At 39.0% G+C, this 9656-nt stretch overlaps 1 long non-coding RNA gene across 1 annotated transcript; it reads right to left on the reverse strand.

Moving 5' to 3' along the window:
- Positions 1-7581: 7581 nt before the first annotated feature.
- On the reverse strand, positions 7582-8806 carry LOC136260033 (uncharacterized). The gene is made up of 2 exons (XR_010703410.1): positions 8042-8806; positions 7582-7988 (listed from the first exon to the last, which is right to left on the reverse strand). It is a non-coding gene; the product is annotated as an uncharacterized lncRNA (long non-coding RNA).
- Between the last annotated feature and the right edge of the window lie 850 nt (positions 8807-9656).

The following is a 9656-nucleotide window of genomic DNA, read 5'->3' on the forward strand; positions in this document are numbered from 1 at the left end:
GATAGTGATTGTTCCTGGAGCACATCATAGAGTTGGTCACTGCATCAAGAAAATCCATAGTTGTAATAATTGTGTTAGTATGCAATTGCTTGCGGCCACTTCCCACAGCAGTGAATGGAATCTGCTGCTACAACTGAGGCTGTAGTGTGACCTTCCTCAACTATATAGTAACTTGCTTACTGTCAGTAATGATTGCATCATATATGATATGCAGTACCAATGGCTGAACACCTTTAACAGTGTTGTACTCACAAAGTCCTTATGCTGCTGTTCCACATGAACAGAATACTCATTTTTTACAGTCAATACAGTGAGGTTTATTGCAAGCAGTAATGCTTATTTGAGGGGAGGGGGGCAGTCCTGGTGTAAAAATATGACTAGTGCTTTGTGCCCTCTCCATGTTCCCACTGCTATGTTACATGTTGTTACTCACTGTTGTAGATCTGTAGCAGTCCTCTTGTGTCAAGGTGAATGCTCTATTAGAGTATAATAACAATTGTTTGACTGCTTTATTAGAGTATTTGGATGGACTATATACATGTAGCAAAAACTAACTACAGTGTAGAAATTTCACAAGCACCATATGATAATATCTACACATTCTATTCTAACATTTAACACACTAAGGAATCATATTTATGTGACTGTAATGTATCTCCACACTAACATGAAGGTGCAGCTTTGTGGAGACGTGGCAGCTGGATGATTTGTGATTTATTGGTGATGGAAAGTTCCTGATGGGGCACCTTTTATACACAACATCAATAAATTGGTGATGACAAAGGCCGGGGTACTTTTTTTAAGCTTTAAGGACATCACTTGGCTCTCTGAGCACTGTGTTTTAGCTACTCTTAACACAGAGCTACCTATGATACTAACATAATGTGTTGAGTAAATGTCAGTTCACTCAGTTCATTATTTAGTGATAAATCAGAAATAATTAACTTTACAACTGGGTTTTCCAAGTCTTCCCCTCATCTCTCCCTCTTCTCACGGGGAACCACTGAGGGATGTTGTCACTAAACTATCAGCCAACACTATAAATAACCCATGGTGGTAAGTATGCAGTCCATGACATTATCATTTCACAAGTTCTATGCACTTATTCTGAGCTCTTTGTGCAATCATTTAACAAATGTTTGGATCAAAAATTTAAGGCTAAATTTACAACAATAACTTTCACACATGGAAAGCTTTATGTGGCATGTCCAGGATACATCCTGCTTTACTTTGGGCTGATACTTTATTAAAATAATTTCGCATAGGCTCCTAGGCTAACTCAGATGATGATCGTAAAGGCACCCTGTACACCCTGTTCACTCTCCAATGCCTGACTAAGTCACAACAAATTACTGTAAAAATAGGTTTGAAACATGTGCAGCAAAACTGGTCAAATCGTTAAGCTAGATTTTTGTTAGCACAAAATTACTAAATATGACAGTCAATATGTTACCTTATTTCATGTCACCTGCCCACAGTTAGTTGATCACATTGTTATTATATGATTTCCTTTAGCAATAAATGCATAATCACCTACAAAATCTTTTTTTTTTCACACCTATAGGTCCACTGTATAATAATTGCAGTATAACATAGTTGCCTAACCCACAGGCTTATAGAAATGCACAGTGAATCATACAAACAGGAGTTCATTCATAAGCATTCAGTGTGGCCACAAGTGTTTATACTGGGCTGTTTAACAGGTACAAGTAGTTAATAAGCAGCCGTAGAGTGATAATACTGGTGTGGTAGCTAAAGTAACAGTGATTTCAATAAAGTTTCTTGTCCGAAGTTCATCATTACGATATTGTATGAGCTGTTAATAGCAAGCGCACAAGTACTTTGACTCATTATAGGTATCATAAGTAACTTTAAGGTGATGATGCAACAAGAACAAACCCACAGGAAGCAGTTAATGTAGGATAGCTGCCCTATATGGGCTTGACATTTAAAGGATTTCAGAAGTATCACACAACTCAGTTTATTGCCTGGTACAACTGAACTTATTTCCATTGGTAGAATCATGGAGTTTTAGAACAGAATATGAAGTGGCCCCCTAGTATTAGGCAATAACACACTGACTAGGGGTTCTCAGCCCAAACCAGTTGTCTCCTCTGTGGGTGACTCTAACCATCATGGATGTCACACCTAAAGTTCAGCATTGCATGTAGGAACTGTGATAAATTATACATAGACCAACCATGATTCAACCATTATGAAATTATACATTTTAATACTAGGAATTAGGTATAATCATAATAGAATCCATACATAGTCAAACATTCCATTCCATTTATTGCGGAGAACAGGATATGGAAATTGCATTCTGAAATAATATTTTAATCTCAGCCGGTATATAATGAAGAATTTCACACTCGATCGATACTTAGCCTCCCCGTTTCAAAGGACAGAATTAACTATGCAGTCCTTCTACTTAATTGAATCACTAGCTTACACCACACAAGCCATAACAGCTACAATATAGTAATACCCCTTTAGCAAAATTGAAGCAATAATAATTAAAGTGGAGAAAGTGCAGTCATAATAAAGTGGTAAATTCCTACAGCATCATTTTCTGACCATGGATACCACCAGTCCCACAGTTGTCACAAAACATCTAAAACAACTAGAATTGTAATAAATTTGCATTCTGCATCTGAATATATAGCACAGAACCAAGAAATGGCAATCAGCAAGACATGAGCCCATGAGCCATATATTTTTATTTTATTAGACAATGTCTGATGTGTCCAGGGGACCAGACAGAAAGAATATAATCACAATACATCACAATACCTATATACAGTATAATCAAGAGCTAATTGGCTTTGATTTACAACAAGATCACAACATCATTTTTTTGTAAACATTGCTATTAGTCATGAATTCTATACAGTGAAACCCATCTTAGCGGCTACCTGTTTATATAAAGACCACCTCTCATTATACGTATATAGGCCAACAAAATTCCCCATTGTAAAGTATTCATTTCACCTGACCTCAGCAGCCACCTGCCTAGCACTGGCCAAGCAGACAGGTTCCACTGTAGCTATATCAGCCAGACTATATCAGCTTCACTTTAAAAATTTGTCAAAAGTCTCAGTCAGCACAACAGAAACTACATTTTACATTTACCACCACCAAAGAAACACAGTTACTGTGGTATAATGATGTGACACAAAACCACTCATTGATAGTGAAATGGCATGTCCTATTGCACTAGTACACCAACAATGGATCATGGAAATCTTCTGAAGTGTTCATAGCAAGATCTAGACTGTATAATTATATTAGTGCTGCAAGGACTTGTGGCCATTTTATGTTCCACTGGTGCTTATGTGTTACTGGAGTTATGCACTTGTTAGCATGTCATTCACTTTTTTAAACTACTGGTAGATAGTTAAAAGTTTGCAACTAGCTACAGTATGCTTCAAAATGTTTGTAAACGAATGATGCGTTGAAAAAAACCTTACATTCAGAGTTCATATAATGATATTTTAGTTTTCAATCTATGAAATGATCATAAAACAAAACTATGAATTAGCACAACACATAGTGTAAGTAGATAATAACATAACAAGAAGGGGTGGTCTTACCAGATAGCTAGATTGCAATTTATTAATTTAACATAAACACTATCCTACTAGGGACCTGTGAGAAGGCTAAGCTTGTAAATACATGAAGTTATGAAATCTAGACATTGAAAAATATATTCCATTACTGATTTTACTTTTGCTGATGGTGAGTGTTGGTAACTATAAACATTACAAGTGAGCTATTCTAAAACATTTTATCAATTTGTAATTTGAAAATGCTGTGGTCTATCAGTGAAATACTATATACCTCCTTGCTCAAGTTCAGTTCATGATGTCCACTGAATAGAGACATATAGCTACATGAATGTGTAATGCCAAGGGCAAATGTTATTCTATTACCTCAGTTAATTCATGAATACTAAGGGGGTTTGCAACTCACATACAGCCATACAGGCTGCTTTACAATCTCATCCAGCTTTATAGTCTCTGAGATGTTATCGTGCCATCTGTAACTATCAGTTGCATCTGTCTATGTTGCAGTAACATCACAGAATGCTGCTGTTGCTGCCGTGTCTAGTTTTAACAAATATATTACCCTTGTTACTACCATCTAGCTGAAAAACTTTAAAGCTAGGTTGCTAATTATCTCAGTCACAATCAATTCCACTTAGTACATGTGGATTACCCCATGCTGCAGTGCACATGTGCACAAAGACAGCAGGGGGATATGTAAAGACAGCAGGGGGATATGTAAAGACAGCAGGGGGATATGTAAAGACAGCAGGGGGATATGTAAAGACAGCAGGGGGATATGTAAAGACAGCAGGGGGATATGTAAAGACAGCAGGGGGATATGTAAAGACAGCAGGGGGATATGTAAAGACAGCAGGGGGATATGTATATAAAGACAGCAGGGGAATATGTAGTCTGGCGATGCCTGGCCCTTTGGAGGGTCTGGTGGACATATTAGTTCTAGCACAGAAATTCTGCACTAGCCAATTGATGTGTGCCAATGGCGTTCTTACACAAATCACCTTGGCAACACAATGCTTTTATTCGAACTGATTGGAGGGCAATCATCTGATGTAACCAGCAGATACATAGTCTACGTTGTCTAAGTGAATTCTTTTGAACTGATAGCTATGGGATTTGTTTTCATCAGACTCTTACTTGAGGAAGGTGACACCAGACTGGGGAATACGTAGAAGGCTACTTTGTTTTTTCCTCCATGTAGTAAGGAATAAAATACATTAGTTGACCTATACATGTATGTCAAACAGCCACATGACGCTAAGTAATAATTATGAGCCAAGGCTTGAGGATTAATGCCACATGCCATTTATACATTGACTTATACACTGTACAGTTGTCAGAGCAGGACTCCATTTGTCAGTGGTCAGCAAAAAAAATTAGTCTTGCAGGACTAGCAAAAAGTTGCTATGGCTTCGATTCACAATGTTTTATGGGAAAGGGAGGAAAAAAAACCAAAACTAGTATGTAATTTATAACTGACAGTAGCAGAATAATAAAACCACAACTACTTAAGCTATCAACTGCAATACACATATGAGCTACGTAACTTAGTTACAAAACTGTGAAGCCATAAAAGGGAAATCAAATATCACTACACTGCAGGGCCCAGTAATGTGAAATCATCCAGGCATTGTATACATTGAAAGCTGCAGCAAGTTTTTCAGAGCCATATTAGTAGAAGCATCACTCCTGGCAGTTAGTCTCATACCCAGACCGCTTTGTATTTGGGTAACTCCAATAGCCATTTCGTTCTCAATCCCCAAATTCTGTGGATTGTTTGAAGAGCTGCAAATAAGCAGCGGACAAAATAAGTCTAATGTTTTTGTGTTTCATCCGCCTGTTGCAGAAATCACTCAGTAGCTGCAACAGGCGCATGGAGCAAGAAAACGTCTTGTTCGCGGCTTGTTTACCACCATCCCCAGGATCTAGTGATTCAGAACCAAATGGCTATTGGAGTTACACCAGACCCTTTTTTCCCCCACCCAAACACAAAAGGGAAAAAAGCGGTCTGGCTATCTGGCAGTAATGCTGCCGGCAATGGAACAAAGAGCTCTAGGAGCAAAAGGAGACCAAGCACCGAAAGTTTCCATAACAAAGTCACATCCTGCTTCCTCTACAACAGTTCAATGTCTTTCACCCTTTTGCCAACTCCCCCGTCAGCTGCAGCAGCACACGAAGTGTCAGTGAAGCTTGAGAAATGCTGGAACTGTAGTATGCAGGACGGCCATGCTGAAAGTCTAAATATCACCAGGGCGAGAGTTATAATCATAAGAAACACGTTGTTTCTTCAGGCTGGATGGACCCTGGAATTCCCAAAACTTTCCGGCAAAAACCGTTTAGCTATAAAGCAGAATAAGGAAGGCAGGCTACAAGTATGTTGTGTACTAACCTATATAGTATTAGGTATTCCAGCCTGATTTTTAAATTTTGTAAAAATGGACTTTTTATATGTTCAATAGATAGAGTATTGATTGCCGATCTCAGAATTATATAGTTTGTTGGGTTGGAATTAGCTACTTTGGCATGCACAGTGCTTAAAAACAGAAAAAGGGTATTTTTTTTCTCCGGGGCTCCCCATACATTTAAAAGGGGAAAATGGCACAATTGAATTAGGAAGCCATCTAGCAATCTGGACTGTTTTGAAACTGCAGCTGCTTCTAGCTGCAAGTTTGTACATGTAACGAGAGTAACTTATCAGAGGTGTCACAATGATGCAATAATACCTAAGGTGGAGTTGTGGTTTTCAATTATGGCATTGTTATGCCGACTTTGAAGTGGTTTATACTTTTGAGCTGATGACACAGCCATCAGAAAATTGCTCTGGAGCTGAAAAATCGCTAACCCGAGCTAGTCTCGTCCTCGCAGACCCATTCTCCGAAGTGGCGCTTATCGATTAGAGATTATAAGCGCCACCCCGGAGAATGGGTCTGCGAGGACGAGACTAAACCCGAGCGAAGTAACTATGCACTTTAAATTAAGCACCAGTGACTACCTTCCACCCGACAGTATGTTTTTTAAAAGTTTTAAAGTATTCTACATACGTTTACAAGGCTTGAAAAGATTACAAAACAGCACAAAAGTAACGCGCACGACAAAACTAAATTTTCATAATAATCAGCGTGTGGAAAAACCACATAGCGACTTTCATCCTAATTGGAGCTCGGACTACGGAGCAATCCCGAGTTAAACATACTACCAACTGACACAATTGAAATTGCAGATACTGATCTATTTACAGCTAGACTCCAATCATATTATTGTACCTAATGTATTTGTTTATGTGATTCCTGAGCACACCAGCAGGGTAGTCTGGCGCCGACCGCCCCTTCGCATAAAGTAAGGGTCTGGTGAAATACAGATACTAAATCATTTCTAGCGCCCAGATTCGGCGCTAGCCAATTAGTGCATGCCAATGACGTTCACACAGAAATCGCCTTGGCAACACAATGCTTTTGTTCGAATTGAAGTGCAATCATCTGACGTAACAAGCATTACGTGCGCTGTCTAATTGAATTCCTTTTGAAATGATTAGGTATTTGTATTTCACCAGACCCTTACTTTTTGCGAAGGGGCGGGCGGCGCCAGACTAACCAGCAGGGCTGACTGCTCAGTAAACAATAATAATAATAATAATAAACGCGTGTTGTTATTTTGTGCCAGGGTTCTATTGGGAATATACGGAGAATTATTTTATTAAAAAATCTCGGATACTAGAATGCCTACTAGTATAGTACGTTCGCGTTGAGCTGAACCCTCAAAAACGATTAATAACTTACGACTTACGATTGCTACATCGCATGGGCCTCCTGTATTGCTCGATACGTAGCGCTTCTCGATCCGCTAAAAATATATTAAAAGCGCTTCATTCGAATGTAAGACACTCCCGTTATGACACTGTAAAGTTTCGCCATACATTTTCAATGGGGAAGCCTCTAAAGCGCGGCCCTTTGATGGTCATGTTGACACATGTTTGTGGCGAAGCCAGACGTCACATACCCACCCTCAACACGCATGATTTCACCATCCGTTATGTAAGAGGCTGTAATACACTTTTACAAGAAAATAAAACAGATTTTGTGTGTGTAAAACAGAGTTGCATAAGTAGAAGAGCTGGGGCCACTGTTGCACTGTATTTAGAAGATAAGTGGCCTGCTTATATTCAGGTAAAAACTTCTTCAGCCCGGGTCAAAAGAGAAAAAAACCAAATTATAACAGCTCAAAATCCGTTACGTAGCATTGGTGTTCCTGCAAGTGAGCCAAACAACATGTATTTTACTTCACATTCACCACAGCTGACTATCGTCTTCTGTTCCCATTTAGTCAATTTGTCATTTTAATACTTTTCTCATCACTTCGCCACACATGTACACAGTTTTTCCAGCCAGCATTTTGTTTTTGAAGTTACATTCCCAAAAAACTCTAAAAGTTTCAACAAATGAAATACTGTTTGTATGAATTTGGGCTGATAGTACCTGTAGTGACTTCCAAACACTCCTGCACTGATTAAATATACAAGGGATGGTATGTTCAACTTGGGCTTACGAATAAATGCGTCATAAACATAATGTTTAAGGCCTTTGATCTTGTATGGCTTCTTAACCAACAACCCAGGATTCAGCTCAACGCGAACGTACTAGCTATATCTTAGCACACAGCTTCTAATAGTTCTTGCGCGACAACAAAAACAAGCGAATCACATGTATAGGATTTCGATCAATCAAATCGATTTATTTTTGAACTTCAAACTATAATTACCACACGTAACTTCCGCTTTAAATTTGTCGACGCGCAAGAACTATTAGAACCTGTGTATATACTGTACTAGCATTCTCGTGTGATGTTTCGCACGTGATGTCTAGTCTAAATACGCGACTATGGGTTTTATCCACAATGACGTCACGAGTACAAGATGGCCGCGTTATTTGGGGTACTAATGTACAGGCGCCTATGGAGAAATTCTTTTGATCGATCATATTTCAGCCAGGGAACAAGATATCGAGCTCTAAGCAACAGGTACGGTTACAAGACAGGACAACAAATGATTTGTATCGCATGCCGGAAAATTTTCGAGATAACGCTTGTTTGCAATAGTTTTTGTTACTTTATATCCATACCTGTTGGTTACTCCTCGGTATCTTGCTTCACGAGTGAAATATGATGGATCAAAACAATTTCTCCATAGGCGCCTGTACATTAGTACCCCAAATAACGCGGCCATCTTGTTGCTCGTGACGTCATTGTGGATAAGGTCCATACGTCATTTGCCACATAAAGAAAGCGGCACAAAAAACCGCAAATTCTACTTGAGAGAAAATATTACTGCACTAGAAACAGGAGTAAGAAGCTTAAGCTTGCGAAAATGTCAGGAGAGTGGAGTCACGGATTTTGCGGCTGTTTTGACGACTGCACAGTGTGTGAGTGATTAAAACTGATGGATTGCAGTGCACATTCAAGTTTTGCGCAGGTCTTATAACCTACTTTCTTCCTTGTTACATTCACGGAAAGAATGCCGAAGCAGTTGGCGAGAGCTGTTGCCTTCATTGCCTAGCGTTTTACATATTCCCACTGAACTGGCTTTGTATCGCACATGTACGAGGGAAGATCCGCGAGAAAAGTTCAATTGAAGTGAGTGGCAGCTAGCTAGTTACCGATGACCTTAGCAATGTTAGAATGGCCACATTGTGGTTCCAGTATCCATAGTGTATTCTTGCTGCGCAATGTAGTTATATCTACTTGACAGTGTTGTGCATTGTGTTCTTGTAGGGTTCTTGTCTTGCTGATTGCATCCTATCCTTGTGCTTGCTGTGTGCCCTAACCCAGATGAATAATGTGAGTTGATTATGCATGCACCATGTTCTTCTTTGTGTATATCCTTGTTTGCAATGTCAATTTTAGGAAGTGAACACTAAAGGATTGGCCATGGTCAGGGAGTGATGAAGCTACTGATTGAACTCTGCATGTGTGCACAATTTTAGTTTGTTGTAAAGTTTATTATAATTAATTGAACCAGTCATAATTAACAATGATAAGACCATAATGCCAAAAAGAACTCTAATATAACTAACTACCTTCAAGTGTTAGCTGCAT

This window comes from Dysidea avara, chromosome 7, assembly GCF_963678975.1.
Source record: "Dysidea avara chromosome 7, odDysAvar1.4, whole genome shotgun sequence".
Taxonomy (NCBI): Eukaryota; Metazoa; Porifera; class Demospongiae; order Dictyoceratida; family Dysideidae; genus Dysidea; species Dysidea avara.